Raw genomic sequence first — 17880 nt, 5'->3', positions numbered from 1 at the left:
CACAGTGGAATCCTCAAGCAAGTTTCTAAAGACGGTTGACATCTAGTGGAAGCCTTAGGAAGTGCAACCAATAACCAATATTCCACTGTGTATTCAATAGGGGCTGGGTTGAAAATCGACCAACCTCAGATTTCCCACTTCCTGTTTGGATTTCTTCTCAGGTTTCTGCCTGCCATATGAGTTCTGTTATACTCACAGACATCATTCAAACAGTTTTAGAAACTTCAGAGTGTTTTCTATCCAGTATGCATATGTTAGCAACTGGGACTGAGGAGCAGGCAGTTTACTCAGGTCACCTTTCATCCAAGCTACTCAATACTGCCCCTGCAGCCATAAGAAGTTAACAGAGGAGTATTGAGTGCAGTGATGTGTCCTATAAGGAGCATTTGTGGCAAATCTGATGGCCAAATGGTAAAGAGCATCCAGCTGCTCGATAGCACCCTTACCTGCCGATCTATAAATTACGTCTCCGTAGTCTAGCATGGTTAGGATGGTCATCTGAATCAGGGTTAATTTGTCAGCTGGGGTGAAAGAGGAGTGATTACAATAGAGGAAACCGAGTCTAGATTTAACTTTACCCTGCAATTTTGATATGTGCTGAGAGAAGGACAGTATACCATCTAGCCATAGTCCCAAGTACTTGTATGAGGTGACTACCTCAAGCTCTAAACCCTCAGATGTAGTAATCACACTGGCGGGGAAAGGGGCTTTCTTCTTACCAAACCACATGACCTTTGTTTTGGAGATTTTCAGGACAAGGTTAAGGGCAGAGACACTAAGAAATCTTTGTTGTAGAGCGTTTAACATAAAATCTGGGGAGAAGCCAGAGACACCAATAATCCTTATCCGGCACACAAGAATGGTATGGTCTACCATATCAAAAGCTTTGGCCAAATACAAATAGCAGCACAACATTGCTCAGAATCAAGGGCAATGGTGACATCATTTAGGACATTTAAGGTTGCAGTGACACATCCATAACCTGTTTGGAAACCAGATTGCATACAAGAGAGAATACTATAGACATCGATAAAGCCAGTTAGTTGATTATTGACAGGTTTTTCCAACACTTTTGATAAACATGGCAAAATAGAACAGTTAGGATCGGCCCGATCTCCCCCTTTAAATAAAGGCTGCCTTCCAAGCAATGGGAACCTCTCCGGAGAGGAAAGACAGGTTAAAAAGGTCAGACATTTACATTTACATTTAAGTCATTTGGCAGACGCTCTTATCCAGAGCGACTTACAAATTGGTGAATTCACCTTATGACATCCAGTGGAACAGCCACTTTACAATAGTGCATCTAAATCATTTAAGGGGGGGGGGTGAGAAGGATTACTTTATCCTATCCTAGGTATTCCTTAAAGAGGTGGGGTTTCAGAGATAGGCTTGGCGATTATAGGTACTGCAACCTTAAAGAAGAAAGGATCTAAACCGTCTGATGATCTTTTGGGGTGAAGTTTAAGGAGCTCCTTTAGCACCTCAGACTCAGTGACTGCAGGAAGAAACAGCATCAGGGCTAGTCGCATTAGAAGGGGTGGGAGATGAGGAAATGTTGGACGGGCAATGAGGCATGGCTGAGTCAAATAGGACTCCTGACTTAATGGTGGTGATTAAAAAGTGAACCTGTAAGAAACGTTATGCTGACGTACTGAAATTCCCACAGAATAACATTGATTTCTTAGCATTCTCCGAACTATCTGAAAACATTCCCAAAGCCAAACCAGTTGTAGAACATTCCTAGAACATTACCAAAATTGAAAGTAATGAAATACCAAGAAAAAATATATTTTTTATCTAGTTCATTAATTGTGCTCAGAATAATCCGAAGCAAAGCAACTATCCTGCACCATTCCCAGAAGGTTGTGGGAAGGTAGTATGAAAAATACAGTAACCATAGAACAACCATGCTCTCACCAAGCTCTAAAAACATTTGGTTCTCAGAACATTATGTGCTAGCTGGTTAGTTCCTGATGACCCCAAAACCTTTCAGCCAATGACACAATTATGTCAATTTTTTTTGACTCCTTGTTTGTTTGGGCAGTACAATTAATCACATGAGCAATAAACGCCACAAAATCCACCTTCTTCAAAATCAATGTATCAGTTTCCCTCAACTGCTGAATAACCTCTTGAATCTCCACAGGCTGCAGTGTATCCACTGTCATAGCTTCCTCAGCTCCACTCTCTCCAACTATTTTCTACACATCCACGTAGAAGACCTACTGGACAGCCTGGACAGTGTAGTAAGTGTATATTTTAAATTTGTTAAATTATTTTGATGAGATATGAAAGGTAAGGGATTTTTGTTTCTACAACCGTGTCACAATTGAGAATTGATTCATGTTTAGATGGAATATTTGGCTGACTGGCAGTCAGTTTACTTTTGAGCATAGCATATAAGAGTTGTGTTATCAATCTTGTCTGTAACTTGAGTAAAATAACTATTAACGGTGTTTCTTTATGAAGACTCATTTATTGCTAACTGGACGTTGCTTCACTTTACAAGCCACATGAGAGAGAGATGCTTTGCTCATGAACCCTTACATTCCCACAGGCCCTCATTAGCATATGGCCAAACAGGATGAAAAATGCAAATAACACCACATCCCCCCTTTTAAGAGAACAAATGGTAGACTGCCTATGTCTCAACATACCTCAAGGGATTATTCTGCCCTTATGTCGGTATGTCTGTTCCTGCCTAGATCTTCTGGAACATTTCAACATAGTCATGAACATAACATATTTTATGTAAACTTGAACAAAAAAATCCATCTCTCATTTCTTTTAACACAAATCTACCCCACAGGTAAGTTGGAACTGTAACAACTTGACTGCTGTTGTTTTGTGTATTTATATTTTCGGAGCTCAGTCTTTTGTTCTTGTTTGCTCTGACCCATAAGTCCAGTCTTTGAGATTTAAATATTGCTCGCCCGGACCTTGTTCTGGGTGTAACAGGTACATCTAAGTGTCACGTTCTGACCTTTATTTCCTTTGTTTTGTCATTACTTTGTATGGTCAGGGCGTGAGTTGGGGTGGGCAGTCTATGTTTGTTTTTTTATGTTTGTTTTTCTATGATTTGGGTATTTCTATGTTCCGGCCTAGTATGGTTCTCAATCAGAGGCAGGTGTCATTAGTTGTCTCTGATTGAGAATCATACTTAGGTAGCCTGGGTTTCACTGTGTGTTTGTGGGTGATTGTTCCTGTCTCTGTGTTTGCACCAGATAGGGCTGTTTAGGTTTTCTCACGTTTATTGTTTTTGTTAGTTATTCATGTATAGTGTCTTTATTAAAGTACCATGAATAACCATCATGCTGCGTTTTGGTCCACCTCTCCTTCACCAAAAGAAAACCGTTACACTAAGATTACCTTGGATATGAGGTGGCAATGAGGTGTGTCTGAGTGGTGAAGCCACGTGAATCTTCTCCTGCCTTGCGTTGTTGTTCTCAGGTCCATCCATAGGGATGAGGTGATGGAAGTTCTGTCATCATGTAGGATCGTGGTCCTACATGTTCCCCCAGCGCTGTTCCTGTGACTTTTGAGTCTGTCATCCACACCTGTTTTCCTGGACTTGCATAAACTCTGTACTCTGAAACTTACATAGCCGGAACGAGGTGTCTCTGTCCCGAACAAGGTGTAATGAACCTCTGTTCTAAGAACTCTCAGAACTCGCATGAGACAGGGCCTCTCAGGAAGTTGTGATGGTATGACTGGTTCTGTGTGGTTTGTGCACTCTTTAATGCATGTCCTGCAGTTAAGCACAAGTTCATTCAGTTTCTGGCTGAGTCCAGGCCAGCACACAGACTGTTGTGCGAGTTCTCTGCACTTGACCACGACTTTATGACCCTTGTGCAGCTCAGTGAGGATATCATTTCATATGGCTGATGCAATGACAAGCCTTGTTCCTTTCAACAGAAGACCGTTGTGCACTGTGAGAAAAGCGCATTCTGGCCAGTTCAGTTTCAGTGGTCCTTCACATCCTGAACTCAGACCATCCTTCCTGACACATGGTTCTGACTTTTGAGCACACACTGTCAGCTTTCAGTTGCTCTCTCAGATTGTCCATGTAGGAAACATTCGCTGGAAGTTGATCAAAAAGAAAGGAGGACCACGGCAATCTCGCTGGAAGCTGTTCCATGATGGCTCCTTTTCTGCAGCAGTAGCTTTGGCTAGTCCACAGACTCTTTTCAGGGACATTCACAATCGTGTAGGAGTATCTCATGAGTCTCTTCCTGAAGCGTAGGATACGTGGGGGAAGGTTGTCCAAGGGTTGGTTCCCCAGAAGGCTCGGGAGCGGTTTATGACCAGTTTCCAGCTGAAAGTGTTGACCAATGAGAAAGTCTCTGAATTTTTCACATGCCCATGACAGCCCCAGAGCTTATTGTTCCACTTGAGCTTATCTCTGCTCGGTTGGTGTGAGAGACCGGGAAGTGTAGGCAACGGGTTTCCATTCCTTACTCTTCTTCGGCAGCAGCAGTCCACCGAATCCGTAAGAAGACACATCGGCTGACACCTTGATATCTTTGTTTGGGTCGTACAGGGCTAGCATGGGTGTGGTTGTCAGATCCTCCTTCAGCTGTTTGACGGCTCTAACTTTTTTTTCTTTGAGAGTAGGTCTCTGAGAGGTTTGTCCTTGTCTGATATTGAGGGATGAACTTTCCCAGTTGGTTCACCAGTCCTAGAAAACTCTGCAGCTCACTGACATTGGATGGCTCTGCCATCTCCGTGACAGCCTCTGTCTTTGTCGGGCCAAGCTGTACTCCTTTGTCCAAGATAATGTCGCCCAGGAACTTCACTTCCTCCTTTGACCAGTCACATTTGTCCATGTTCAGAGTTAAGCCGGCTTTTTCCATCTTCTGCAATGCGGCATGAATTCTTGTATCATGTTCCTCCTGTGTTTGGCCCCAGACCAACACATCACCCATGTGACAGACCACACCTTCCAAGACTTCAGTGACCTCTGTCCTTGGCTAGCGGGATCTGCCAGAAGCCCATGTTCGCATCTCTACACACTGATTCATTGAGACTGGTGTAATAGATACATATCCGCACGTCCCCATTCTTCTTTGGGACAACCACCAAGCCGGCGCACCAGTCTGTGGGCTCCTCCACTCTGGTGACAACCTTTAACCCTTGCATGCACTCTAGCTCTTTCTTGACATTTGGCAGCAATGTCAGAGGAATCCGTTGTGGAGTGTGGAATGAGTAGGGCTCTGCGCTGGGTTTCAGTACTATATGGTTGTTGTGCTGTGCCAAAACTGCTGCAAAGCTTTGGATAGCTTTCTTTCAGTGTCTGTAAATCAATGCTGTCAAGTCGAGCAACGAGCTCAAGCTTTGTGATAGCTGGAATGCCTAGTAAAGCTGTGTGTAGATCTCTGATGACATCATACACGTCCTCCAGTGTCTATTTTCCCCCCTTTAGTAGAACCACACTTGCGACGCCGATCACGTCCAACAGAGCTCTTCCTGGTGCTAGCAGAAGTTTTGTAGGTTTTTGCCAAGCTGGCTTGCTGGTTCCTGCAAAACTGTGACTGAACAAATTGTCTGGGATAACAGTCACATCGGCAACAGTGTCTATTTTGATTTTCACATGTTTGTCCATCACTTGAATGTCAGTCATCTCCTGCTGTTATTGTTCCTAGGAAAATGCTATCATCCTCTTCTTGAACCTCATTTATGGCTCTTGATGACGTACACACACGTTGGTAATGTCTCTTCTTCCCACAGGAGTGACACACTACTACATTAGCTGCACACTGTGCTCTTGGATGTGCAGCTGCACAGTTGCGACGCCTTGACTGTATTTTGTCATGATCATTTCTATGGCTAGCTTTCTCATGTTTCCAAGGGCTGCCTTTCTGCATAACTATATCCACTGAGCATGCCTCTTTTGTTCTTACTGTGTCACCTCGCAGGCAACTTTTGCTGCTTTTTCACTTCTTCAGTTTGCCTTGCCATCTCAATGGCTCTCTCTAGCATGAGATATTTATCTACGTAGGGCTATTGCAAGAAACTACATAAGAAACATTTTCAGTTAATATCCATTTATTGCTTTATTGGACTGTTTTAAATGTGAATTATTTGGTCCAGACAAGGGCATTTCCATGCATAGAGCCGACATGAATATTAATAATATTGAAAGTATTTAAAATTCCCCTAAAAGTACACTTTAAGCTCAAATAATGCAACAAAATACATTTTCTTCAACTGTAAAAGCAAGTTTTCCCTGCCAGACAAGGAATGTCCTGACTTTCAAGAATCTCTTAGCTAATTTTCTGCTATTCAACGCCTTGCGGGGGCTGCGGGGGTATGTGCTAGGCCAGTGCTCGAAGACTGTTGAAGACAGACGCAGAAAGATACACATATGCGCGCTGGACTGTCAAACGAAGCACAGCACTGGAAATCTATTCGCATCCACACAAACTAGTCCAGGCATTGTTCTTTGACGAACACAGTAGGTTGTATATTGAATTCAATATAAGAAAACAGAGAGAGAGGAAGAGAGAGAGCCTGCCAGTTCCTTAATGTAGCCCTTGGCTGTATTGTACAGCCAACACATGAAGGAACTGGCAGTCTCTTGCTCTCCTCTCTATCTGTTTTCTTCTATTGAATTATATGTAGCCTAACATTTAAACACTTAGCTAAGTGGGCAGGGAGGAACACTTGACATGTACTAATTTGAAATATGCAGTTATAAGGTATTATATGAGCCAATGGTCAAGACATTTATTCAGTGATTTTCTCCTTTGTCTAATATATGTGTTTATTCATTCACAACCAGGATAGTCAAACTTTATTTGAAGTGTTCGTCATAAAACATTTATAATGCAATTTATAAATTGCATGTTCACCCTTTATTAATCATTACTCCCACATTAATAAACCATTTAGTAATCATTAGTAAACTATTTTTGTAGTTCCTAATCTAACGTGAGCGCTGTCTATACTTTTGATTGACCAGTGTAATTTCTCACAAAAAGATGGGCATGCCATTGGTAGATATTCCTGCAGTGCCTGATTAAAGAACAAGCACACAACACAGGATGTTTAAGGAAATATACATGTGTGAATAACCAGCAGAGAGAGAGAGAGAGACACACACTGACACATGTGCAGGCACTTTATTGCTATTTTGGCTGCATATTAAATAGACCAGTTAGGTGCAGTGAAATGTGTTGTTTTACAATACTTTTACAAACTGTTTGCTCACCATTTATTAATCAAATTCCACAAATTAACTTTTAACAAGGCACACCTGTTAATTGAAATGCATTCCAGGTGACTACCTCATGAAGCTGGTTGAGAGAATGCCAAGAGTGTGTAAAGCTGTCATCAAGGCAATGGGTGGCAGTTTGAAGAATCTCAAATGTTAAATATATTTTGATTTGTTTAACACTTTTTTGGTTAGTATGTGATTCAATGTGTTTTATTCCATTGTTTTGATGTCTTCACTATTATTCTATAATGTAGAAAATAGTAAAAACCCTTGAAGGTAGGTAGGTTTTCCAAAACATTTGACCGGTTGTGTATTTAATATTAATTAAACCTTAGGATGGGGGGGGGGGCATGAATGACAGCCATACATTCAGCAGTAATCTTTCTTCTTTATCTAATAAATGTGCTTATTCATTCACAACTAGAATGTTGCTGGGCCCAGCACAGCCAGTGTGGTCCCCTGGTCTTCTGGTACCAGTACTGTGGGAAGTTGCTAGCCTTAGCACAGACAGCTCAGAGGTGAGTGCATGTAGGTAGGAAGAAAACAGAGAGCCACAGATGTACTGCAAGTTCCTTAATATGTAGGCTCTATATGTAATAGCAATTAACACTGAACATATACAGAGAGAGAGAGACAACAGAGGAGCATAATGAGAAGCAAAGACAGACAGACAGACAGAGTGAGTGACAGCTGAGAAGATGCAGAGATAGACTGCACAATAGGAAGGCAACAGAGGCACAGTTATAGTGGTGAGTATCTCCAGTGGTGCTTTTACATGCTGTATTTATCTTAAACATGAGCGGGTTAAAAAGAGCTGTTTAAAAGGGTTGGACTATATGTCACAGTAAGAGTTGAGAAACGCTATACTATAGTTACCTATGTTTTGTGTTGGTAGCATTACTGCCTGTGTGTGTAAGTAGCACGCATACTGATCTGAACTGGTGTGGCTAAAATGCCAGTCTGCCCTTGGAAATGTGTTGTTCAGTACAATGAGGCAAACAAGCAAACTGTTTTTCTAACTTGAACCTACCTTTTGACCTATTATCAGTCATGTCAGGCTGGGCTAAAGGACACGACATAGGCTTTTTGGTTTTTGTCCTTAGACATTTAGGAATGAAACAGGTAGATTCATTCTGGTGTCTTCTTGCCACTAACTCCAATGTGACTCCATTTCACCATGTGTCTCTGATGTACAGTAGGCCCGATTTTCTGTACCGCTTGATTTGAGAAGAGGGAAGAGAAAAATATGTTCTGTATGTGATGGTGTTGCCTCTGCGACAGGCATGTTATCCCTCGCTGATGGTATGGAGATGAGATCAAAGTACTTACAGAGTGTTTTTTGTAAGGTGGTGATGTTTGTTGTCCTAGCAGTAACGGACACTTTCACTCTCAATGGCACCAATCCATAGTACTGTACTATTCTACTCTGTGATGTTACCTTGAAATCAAATCAGTGACCACAAAACATGTGATATTTAAGAACAGGCAGGCACCCAAACAGCTCTCCCACCACATAGCAATATTTCAGTTTATGTTGGAACTTTGTCATGGCATATTGAGCTATGCTCTTCAGTAAGGACAGCTGACTTTGACATCTTTTTTACTATTTAAACGGCCACTTTAAGTTCTAAACGCAGATGCCTCTCGAAGGGAAATCTGATGAAATGAAAAGCCTTGAAGTGGGACAGGGTCGTGCACGTACTCAAATCATGTTACTGCCTCAGCATGAGCTAAAACTTTCTGCCCCACTTCACATCCGTCTATATTTACAATCGGTCATGTGAAGGAAGCACGGCTTTTCCAAATGTGTGCAGTGAATGTAGACTGTGAATTGTACCCATGTGAGGATTTAAGTCCAAATATACAGTATCAACATGTGCCGTGCAAAGGAAAGGTTCTGTAACGCATATGAACATATAGCAATGAATGAAATGAATGAATAAAATTGTATTTTTTGTGTCAAATCGCCTTATGGGATTAATTGACACATAAACAAACATTACAATAATTCACTATTGTAATTAAATGGTAAATATTTTTCCGGTGTTCTCTGCATTGTGCATCGCCTAAAGAGTGAAAAGTAAGGTAAAAATCAATACATAATAGTGAAAAAGGTTATCCAATCAAAAATTACACCCCTAAGCAGTAAAATAACATACATACATACAAACATTCAAACATACATACATACATACAGTACATACATACATACTGTATATACAGTGGCTTGTGAAAATATTTACCCCCCTTGACATTTTTCCTATTTTGTTGCCTTACAATCTGGAATTAAAATAGATTTTTTGGGTGGGGTTTGTATTTGATTTACACAACATGCCTACCCCCTTTGTAGACCCACCTTTTGCAACAATTACAGCTGCGAGTCTCTTGGGGTATGTCTCTATAAGCTTGGCACATCTAGCCACTGGGATATTTGCCCATTCTTCAATGCAAAACTGCTTCAGCTCCTTCAAGTTGGATGGGTTCTGTTGGTGTACAGCAATCTTTAAGTCATACCACAGATTCTCAAATGGACTGAGGTCTGGGTTTTGACGAGGCCATTCCAAGACATTTAAATGTTTCCCCTTAAACCACTCGAGTGTTGCTTTAGCAGTATGCTTAGGGTCATTGTCTTGCTGGAAGGTGAATCTCCGTCCCAGTCTCAAATCTCTGGAAGACTGAAACAGGATTCCCTCAAGTATTTCCCTATATTTAGCGCCATCCATCATTCCTTCAATTCTGACCAGTTTCTCAGTCCCCGCCGATGAAAAACATACCCACAGCATGATGCTGCCATCACCATGTTTCACTGTGGGTATAGGGTTCTCTGGGTGATGAGAGGTGTTGGGTTTGCACCAGATGTAGAGTTTTCCTTGATGGTCAAAAAGCTCAAATTTAGTCTCATCTGACCAGAGTACCTTCTTCCATATGTTTGGGGAGTCTCCCACATGTCTTTTGGCAAACACCAAAAGTGTTTTCTTATTTTCTTTTCTTTTAACAATGGCTATTTTTCTGGCCACTCTTCCATAAAGCCCAGCTCTGTGTAGTGTGTGGCTTAAAGTGGTTCTATGGACAGATACTCCAATCTCCGCTGTGGAGCTTTGCAGCACCTTCGAGGTTATCTTTGGTCTCTTTGTTGCCTCTCTGATTAATGCCCTCCTTGCCTAGTCCATGATTTTTGGTGGGTGGCCCTCTCTTGTCAGGTTTGTTGTGGTGCCGTATTCTTTATATTTTTAAATAATGGATTTACTGATGCTACGTGGGATGTTCAAAGTCTCTGATATTGTTTTATAACCCAACCCTGTACTTCTCAGTAACTTTGTCCCTGACCTGTTTGGAGAGCTCCTTGGTCTTCATGGTGCCGCTTGCTTGGTGGTGCCCCTTGCTTAGTGGTGTTGCAGACTCTGGGGCCTTTCAGAACAGGTGTATAAATACTGAGATCATGTGACAGATCATGTGACACTTGGATTGCACACAGGTGGACTTTATTTAAGTAATTATGTGACCTTTGTAGGTAATTGGTTGCAGCAGATGGTATTTAGCAAAGGGGGTGAATACATATGCATATCCACTTTTCCATTTCAATTTTTTTGAAACAAGTAATTTTTTTCATTTCACTTCACCAATTTGGACAATTTTGTGTATGTCCATTACATGAAATCCAAATAAAAATTAATTTAAATGACAGGTTGTAATGCAACAAATAGGAAAAAACGACAAGGAGGATGAATGCTTTTGCAAGGCACTGTATACACATACATACAGTCATACATACACACACACACACACACACACACACACACACACACACACACACACACACACACACACACACACACACACACACACACACACACACACACACACACACACACACACACACACACACATACATACATACATACATACATATACAGAAAAAAAGAAACAGAAGTCTACTGGACCACAAAGTTCTCAACGTATTTCTCCCACTGCTGCTGTTCAGATGTGCTTCTTGTCAGTAAGGAGGGTTAATAGATGTCATTGCTGGCTCAAGTTCACTTTCAGATGAAAGGATGAGATATTGAGAGGGAGAAAGCAGGAATATACCCGGCTATGTTACAGAAAACCAAAGATCTACAGGTGGAGCCAGATAAAGAGACTCAGGTCTCCCGACGCCTCCTGTCTCAGCCTCCAGTATTTATGCTGCAGTAGTTTACGTGTCGGGGGGCTCGGGTCAGTCTGTTATATCTGGAGTATTTCTTGTCAGGATTTGGCCAGGGTTGTTCCGGGTTTTGGTCAGTAGATGCCCCCATTGTGCTTTTTGTCCTTATGTTTTTCCCTTGATCCCCATTAATTATTTGCACCTGTGCCTCGTTTCCTCTAATTGTATTTAAACCCTTAGTTTCCCTCAGTTCTGTGCTCTGTGTTTGTATGTTAGCACCCTGCCCTAGTGTTCTGTGTACTCTTGTCGATTCCGGGTGACGCTCTTGTGGTATTCTGTTTTTTGTTTTTGTTTATTTTTTGTGAGTTTCTTTTGAGGCCTTTTTGTGCTTTTCCTACCACCTTTTGGATTTGCCATTTTTTGTATTTAAGGATTTTTTCTTTATTAAATACACCGTCTTAAGTACTGCTGTGTCTGCCTCATCTTCTGGGTTCTGCTGACTATTCGTGGCTCAGTTGGTTAAGTGACTGTTTCTCACTCCGGAGACCCAGGTTCGAAACCGGGTCCTGACAGAAACACAGAGCCAAAAATGAACCCAGAGGCAGCCAGTTCCCAGGACCTTTTTGCCACGCTGTCCCACCACCAGGAGACTGTCCAACGCCACGAAGCCGCCCTGGTTCAGCAAGAGGCCTTAATGGCTAGACATTCTCATCTTCTGTCGGAGATGCTGACTTCCATTAAGCAAATATCTGATCGACTTACCCCGGCAACAGTTCCCGTCCCAGTACCTCAGGTTCACGTACCCATGGCAGTTAACCCCCTGGCTGAACCTCGTCTTCCACCTCCCCAACGGTTCTCAGGTGATCCAAGTGCTTGTAAAGGGTTTCTCACTCAATGTTCTCTCTCCTTTGAGCTGCAACCCTCGTCGTTTCCCACCGACCGGTCTAAGATCGCATATATCATCACCCTGCTGTCGGAAAAAGCCCTGGCCTGGGCTACTGCTGTGTGGGATGCCCATAGTTCCTGCTGTGCCAGCTACTCTGCCTTTGCTGAGGAATTCAAACGAGTGTTTCAAGGCCCAAGCAGTGGTTCTGACTCAGCCAAACAGCTCCTGACTCTCCATCAAGGTTGGCGCAGCGTGACGGACTATGCCATCCAGTTCCGCACGGTGGCAGCAGCGAGTGGCTGGAACAACAAGGCGCTCACGGTGTGCTTTCTGAAAGGCCTTTCCGACACTATCCAAGATGAACTGGCCACTCGGGAACCACCGGACAATCTCGAGTCCCTGATCAAGTTGGCCTCACGCATTGACCAGCGTCTGAGAGAGAGAGAACTCAACCGTAGACCTCTAGCCCCTATCAGTCCCAGCTCCGAGTCCCCACCTTTATCAGATTGGACGCATCTCCCAGGCTGAGAGAGACCGCCGGATGAGGGAGCGACGCTGTCTATATTGCGGCAAACCGGGCCATTTCCGTTCCACGTGTCCCGGGCTCCAGGGAAACGCTCTGTCCCGTACAGACCGGGGGGAACTGTAACGGGAAACATAACCTCCTCCCATCCGTCCAACTCCCGTCTGCTCATTCCAGTCACCCTCTCCTGGGACAACCACAAGCTTCACCTTCAAGCCTTGGTAGACTCTGGAGCCGCAGGTAACTTCATGGATGGTGTCTGGGCGAAGGAGAATGGCGTTCCCTCTGAACCTCTAAGTGACCCCATGAGGGTTACTACATTGGATGGAAGCCCTTTGGGATCTGGACTTGTCACTCATGTCACTACCTCCTTGCGACTTTCAGTTTCACAACACCAGGAATTGATGAACTTTCATTTGATCTCCTGTTCCGAGTTCCCTCTCGTCCTTGGATACCCCTGGCTTCACAGCCATAACCCTCACATCGACTGGTCTGTGGGCACTATCAAGCAGTGGGGTCCTACGTGCCAAGCTACTTGTATTTTCCAGAATTCCCGAGTTCTACTCCCGAGTCTTTAGAATCCATCGACCTGACCCGAGTTCCCGAGTGTTACCATGACCTCAAACTGGTGTTTAGCAAACAGAGGGCCACCATGCTACCACCCCATAGACCTTACGATTGCCCCATCGACCTGTTTCCGGGCACTTGCCCCCAGGGGTCGGATCTTTTCCCTATCTCCACCCGAACGAGCTGCTATGGATACCTACATCAAGGACGCTCTGGAAGCAGGCCTCATGCGTCCATCCACCTCCCGGCGGGAGCAGGGTTTTTCTTTGTGGCCAAGAAAGACGGTGGATTACGTCCTTGCATCGACTACCGGGGACTCAATGCCATAACCGTCCGTAACCGTTACCCGCTACCCCTTATGGCCACAGCCTTGAGCTGCTCCAGGAAGCAGTTGTTTTCACTAAGCTTGACCTGCGGAATGCATACCATCTTGTGCGGATCAGACCTGGTGACGAGTGGAAGACCGCTTTCAACACGCCTACTGGTCACTATGAATACTTGGTGATGCCCTTCGGCCTGACCAACGCCCCAGCGGTGTTCCAAGCGCTCATAAACGATGTGCTTAGGGATATGCTTAACATATTTGTGTTCGTTTACTTGGATGACATCCTCATCTTTTCGAGCTCCCTTCAAGAACACACTAAGCATGTCAGACAAGTACTCAAACGCCTCCTAGACAGCCATCTGTACGTTAAGCCGGAAAAATGTGAATTCCATTCATCCCGAGTACAATTCCTGGGATTTGTAGTGGAACCCGGTCGAGTCCAAATGGACCCTAGGAAGGTAGGGGCGGTAGCGGATTGGCCCACCCCCAAATCCGTTAAGGATGTTCAGCGTTTCCTGGGCTTCACAAACTTTTACCGCAAGTTCATCAAGAACTTCAGTTTGGTGGCAGCTCCTCTCTCAGCTTTAACCAAAGGTGGCAATGCAAGGTTTTTGTGGGGAAGAGAAGCTGAGACGGCCTTCCATGGACTCAAGCAGCGCGTCCTCTCTGCTCCCATCTTGATACTACCGACTACAGATGAACCATTTGTGGTGGAGGTAGACGCATCAGAGGTTGGTGTTGGAGCTGTCCTGTCTCAGAGGGGTGAAGACAAGAAGCTTCATCCGTGCGCTTTCTTCTCACACCGGCTTACCCCGACTGAGAGGAACTAGGATGTGGGGGATCGTGAACTCCTAGCGGTTAAGATGGCATTGAAGGAATGGAGACACTGGCTCGAGGGGGCTTCTCACCCGTTTCAAGTGCTTACGGACCACAAAAATCTGGAGTATATCCAGCAGGCGAAGCGATTGAACTCTAGACAAGCTAGATGGTCTCTTTTCTTCAATCGATTCCAGTTTATCCTCACCTATCGGCCCGGGTCGAAGAATCTCAAACCGGATGCCCTGTCCCGAGTCTACGCTCCTGCCATTCGAGATGACACGGACATGCCTGTCCTTCCTGCTGCTAAGATTGTGGCTCCGATCTCGTGGCAAGTTGAGGATACCGTGAGTGAGACGTGCTCAAGCTAGCGAACCGGATCCTAAAGGAGGCCCTGCCAATCGGTTGTTTGTCCCCAAGGCAGTGAGGACTCAGGTCCTTCTGTGGGGGCACTCCTCTCGCCTCACCTGTCATCCGGGCGTAGGTCGCACCTTGGAGTTCATCCAGCGTAAGTTCTGGTGGCCTACCATAAGAGAAGACGTTGCCACTTTCGTCAATGCCTGCCCCGTGTGCTGCCAGGGCAAATCTTCTCACCTCCGCCCTCAAGGACTCCTTCACCCTTTACCTGTTCCCCACAGACCCTGGTCCCATATCTCATTGGACTTTATTACTGGTCTTCCTCCATCCCATGGCAATACTACTATCCTAGTCATAATCGACAGGTTTTCAAAGGCGGCCAGGTTCGTCCCTCTGACTAAGTTACCTTCTGCCAAGGAAACGGCTGAGTTGGTAATTAATCATGTGTTCCGAGTCTTCGGCATTCCTCAAGATGTGGTTTCTGACAGAGGTCCCCAGTTCGCCTCAAGGTTTTGGAAGGCCTTCTGCCAACTCATGGGGCTTCTGCCAGTCTATCTTCAGGGTACCATCCGGAGTCCAACGGCCAAACAGAGAGGATGAATCAGGAGCTGGAAACCACCCTCCGATGTATGACTCGTGACAACCCGTCCACATGGTCATCCTTTATTGTTTGGGCCGAATACGCGCACAACACCTTGCGCTCCTCCTCCACTGGTATGTCCCCGCACGAGTGTCAGTTTGGCTATGCTCCTCCATTGTTCCCGGACCAGGAGGCAGAAGTCAGAGTGCCTTCAGCCTTGAAGTTCGTCAGACGCTGTCGGCTTACGTGGAGGAAGACCCGTCTTAATCTTATGCGTTCCTCACAGAGGTATCAACAACAAGCCAACAGACGTCGCCGTCTTGGGCCTACCCTGCGCCCCGGCCAGAGAGTCTGGCTCTCCACAAGAGACTTACCTCTACGGGTGGAGTCTCGCAAGCTGTCCCAAAAATACATCGGTCCCTTCAAGGTTGCCAGGAGAGTTAACCCAGTTTCTTATCGCCTACACTTACCCAGATCCCTTAAGATTAATCCCACATTTCATGTTTCATTGTTAAAACCTGTTGTTTTTTCTCCCCTTGTCCCGGCAGACAGACCTCCCCCTCCGCCTCGTGTCATTGGAGGCCAGCCGGCTTATACCGTCCACCGAATACTGGATTCCCGCCGGGTGCAGCGGTCCTGGCAGTATCTGGTGGACTGGGAAGGCTACGGTCCTGAGGAGCGCTCCTGGGTTCCTGCCAAAGACATCCTGGACCCTGACCTCATTCGTCAGTTCAGGGTCCTCCACCCTGAGAGAGCTGGTAGGAACGTCAGGAGCCGTTCCTAGGGGGGGGATTCTGTCAGGATTTGGCCAGGGTTGTTCCGGGTTTTGGTCAGTAGATGCCCCCATTGTGCTTTTTGTCCTTATGTTTTTCCATTGATCCCCATTAATTATTTGCACCTGTGCCTCGTTTCCTCTAATTGTATTTAAACCCTTAGTTTCCCTCAGTTCTGTGCTCTGTGTTTGTATGTTAGCACCCTGCCCTAGTGTTCTGTGTACTCTTGTCGATTCCGGGTGACGCTCTTGTGGTATTCTGTTTTTTGTTTTTGTTTATTTTTTGTGAGTTTCTTTTGAGGCCTTTTTGTGCTTTTCCTACCACCTTTTGGATTTGCCATTTTTTGTATTTAAGGATTTTTTCTTTATTAAATACACCGTCTTAAGTACTGCTGTGTCTGCCTCATCTTCTGGGTTCTGCTGACTATTCGTGGCTCAGTTGGTTAAGTGACTGTTTCTCACTCCGGAGACCCAGGTTCGAAACCGGGTCCTGACATTTCTCCTGTATTATCTGGTATCCTGTGTGAATTTAAGTATGCTCCCTCTAACTCTCTCTTCTCTCGGAGGACCTGAGCCCTGGGGACCATGCCCCAGGACTACCTGCCCTGATGACTCCTTGCTGTCCCCAGTCCACCCCAGTCCACCTGCTGCTGCTCCAGTTTCAACTGTTCGGCCCGCAGCTATGGAACGCTGACCTGTTCACCGGACTTGCTACCTTGTCCCGGACCTGCTGTTTTCGACTCTCTCTCTCTACCGCACCTCCTGTGTCTAACTCTGAATAGTCAGCTATGAAAAGCCAACTGACATTTACTCCTGAGGTGATGACCAGTTGCACCCTCTACAACCACTGTGATTATTATTATTTGACCCTGCTGGTCGTCTATGAATGTTTGAACATTTGGCCATGTACTGTTATAATCTCCACCCTGCACAGCCAGAAGAGGATCGGCCACCCCTCAGAGCCTGGTTCCTCTCTAGGTTTCTTCCTAGGTTTGTGCCTTTCAAGGAAGTGTTTCGTAGTACTGTGCATCTGCATTGCTTGCTGTTTGGGGATTTAGGCTGGATTTCTGTATAGCATTGTGTGACATAGGCTGATGTACAAAGGGCTTTCTAAATACATTTGATTGATTGATTGATGCTTGATAGTGTTATCAGACCATCTCATGCCTCTTCCTCCTCCTACATAAGTAGAGGACAGAGAACACAAAAGCTGGCTGATGATCAACAGAATCCACACAGAGATGAATTAGAGATGAATAAAGGCCATAGAACAGAACTGTAATGTTTTTGTTTTCTTTAATTCAGGATTTAGATGTGTTCTGGCATTAAATAAATCATTTATTGTGACAAGATCTGCTTATAGGCTGGAGGTCTTTTGTTGTCAGGGGTTTGAATGGACTCGGTGTACTTTCTCTCAGACAACCTACTTTAACAACTACATAAAATTGCGTAGACACTGCCCATTTACTCAGTCTTTCCTGGGTGGGAGGGCGTTGGGGCTGGTAATGGCAGTGTGCTCCCTCTGGCAAATATCTTTTAAAGGTTTATTGAATTTGAAACAGAAGTTAACAGGGTCACAAAAGCAAGAAGAAAATGATTGGCCTCTCCACCCCTCCACCCTTCCTTTTGATTATTGGCACCTTCAGTATAATTATCAGTTTAGAAATAACAGCTTATTTTTTTATTTTCTCTCGGGG

This window comes from Oncorhynchus masou, chromosome 16 (assembly GCF_036934945.1).
Source record: "Oncorhynchus masou masou isolate Uvic2021 chromosome 16, UVic_Omas_1.1, whole genome shotgun sequence".
NCBI lineage: Eukaryota > Metazoa > Chordata > Actinopteri > Salmoniformes > Salmonidae > Oncorhynchus > Oncorhynchus masou.
The sequence above is the reverse complement of the archived record's forward strand: the minus strand, read 5'-3'. Positions refer to the sequence as shown.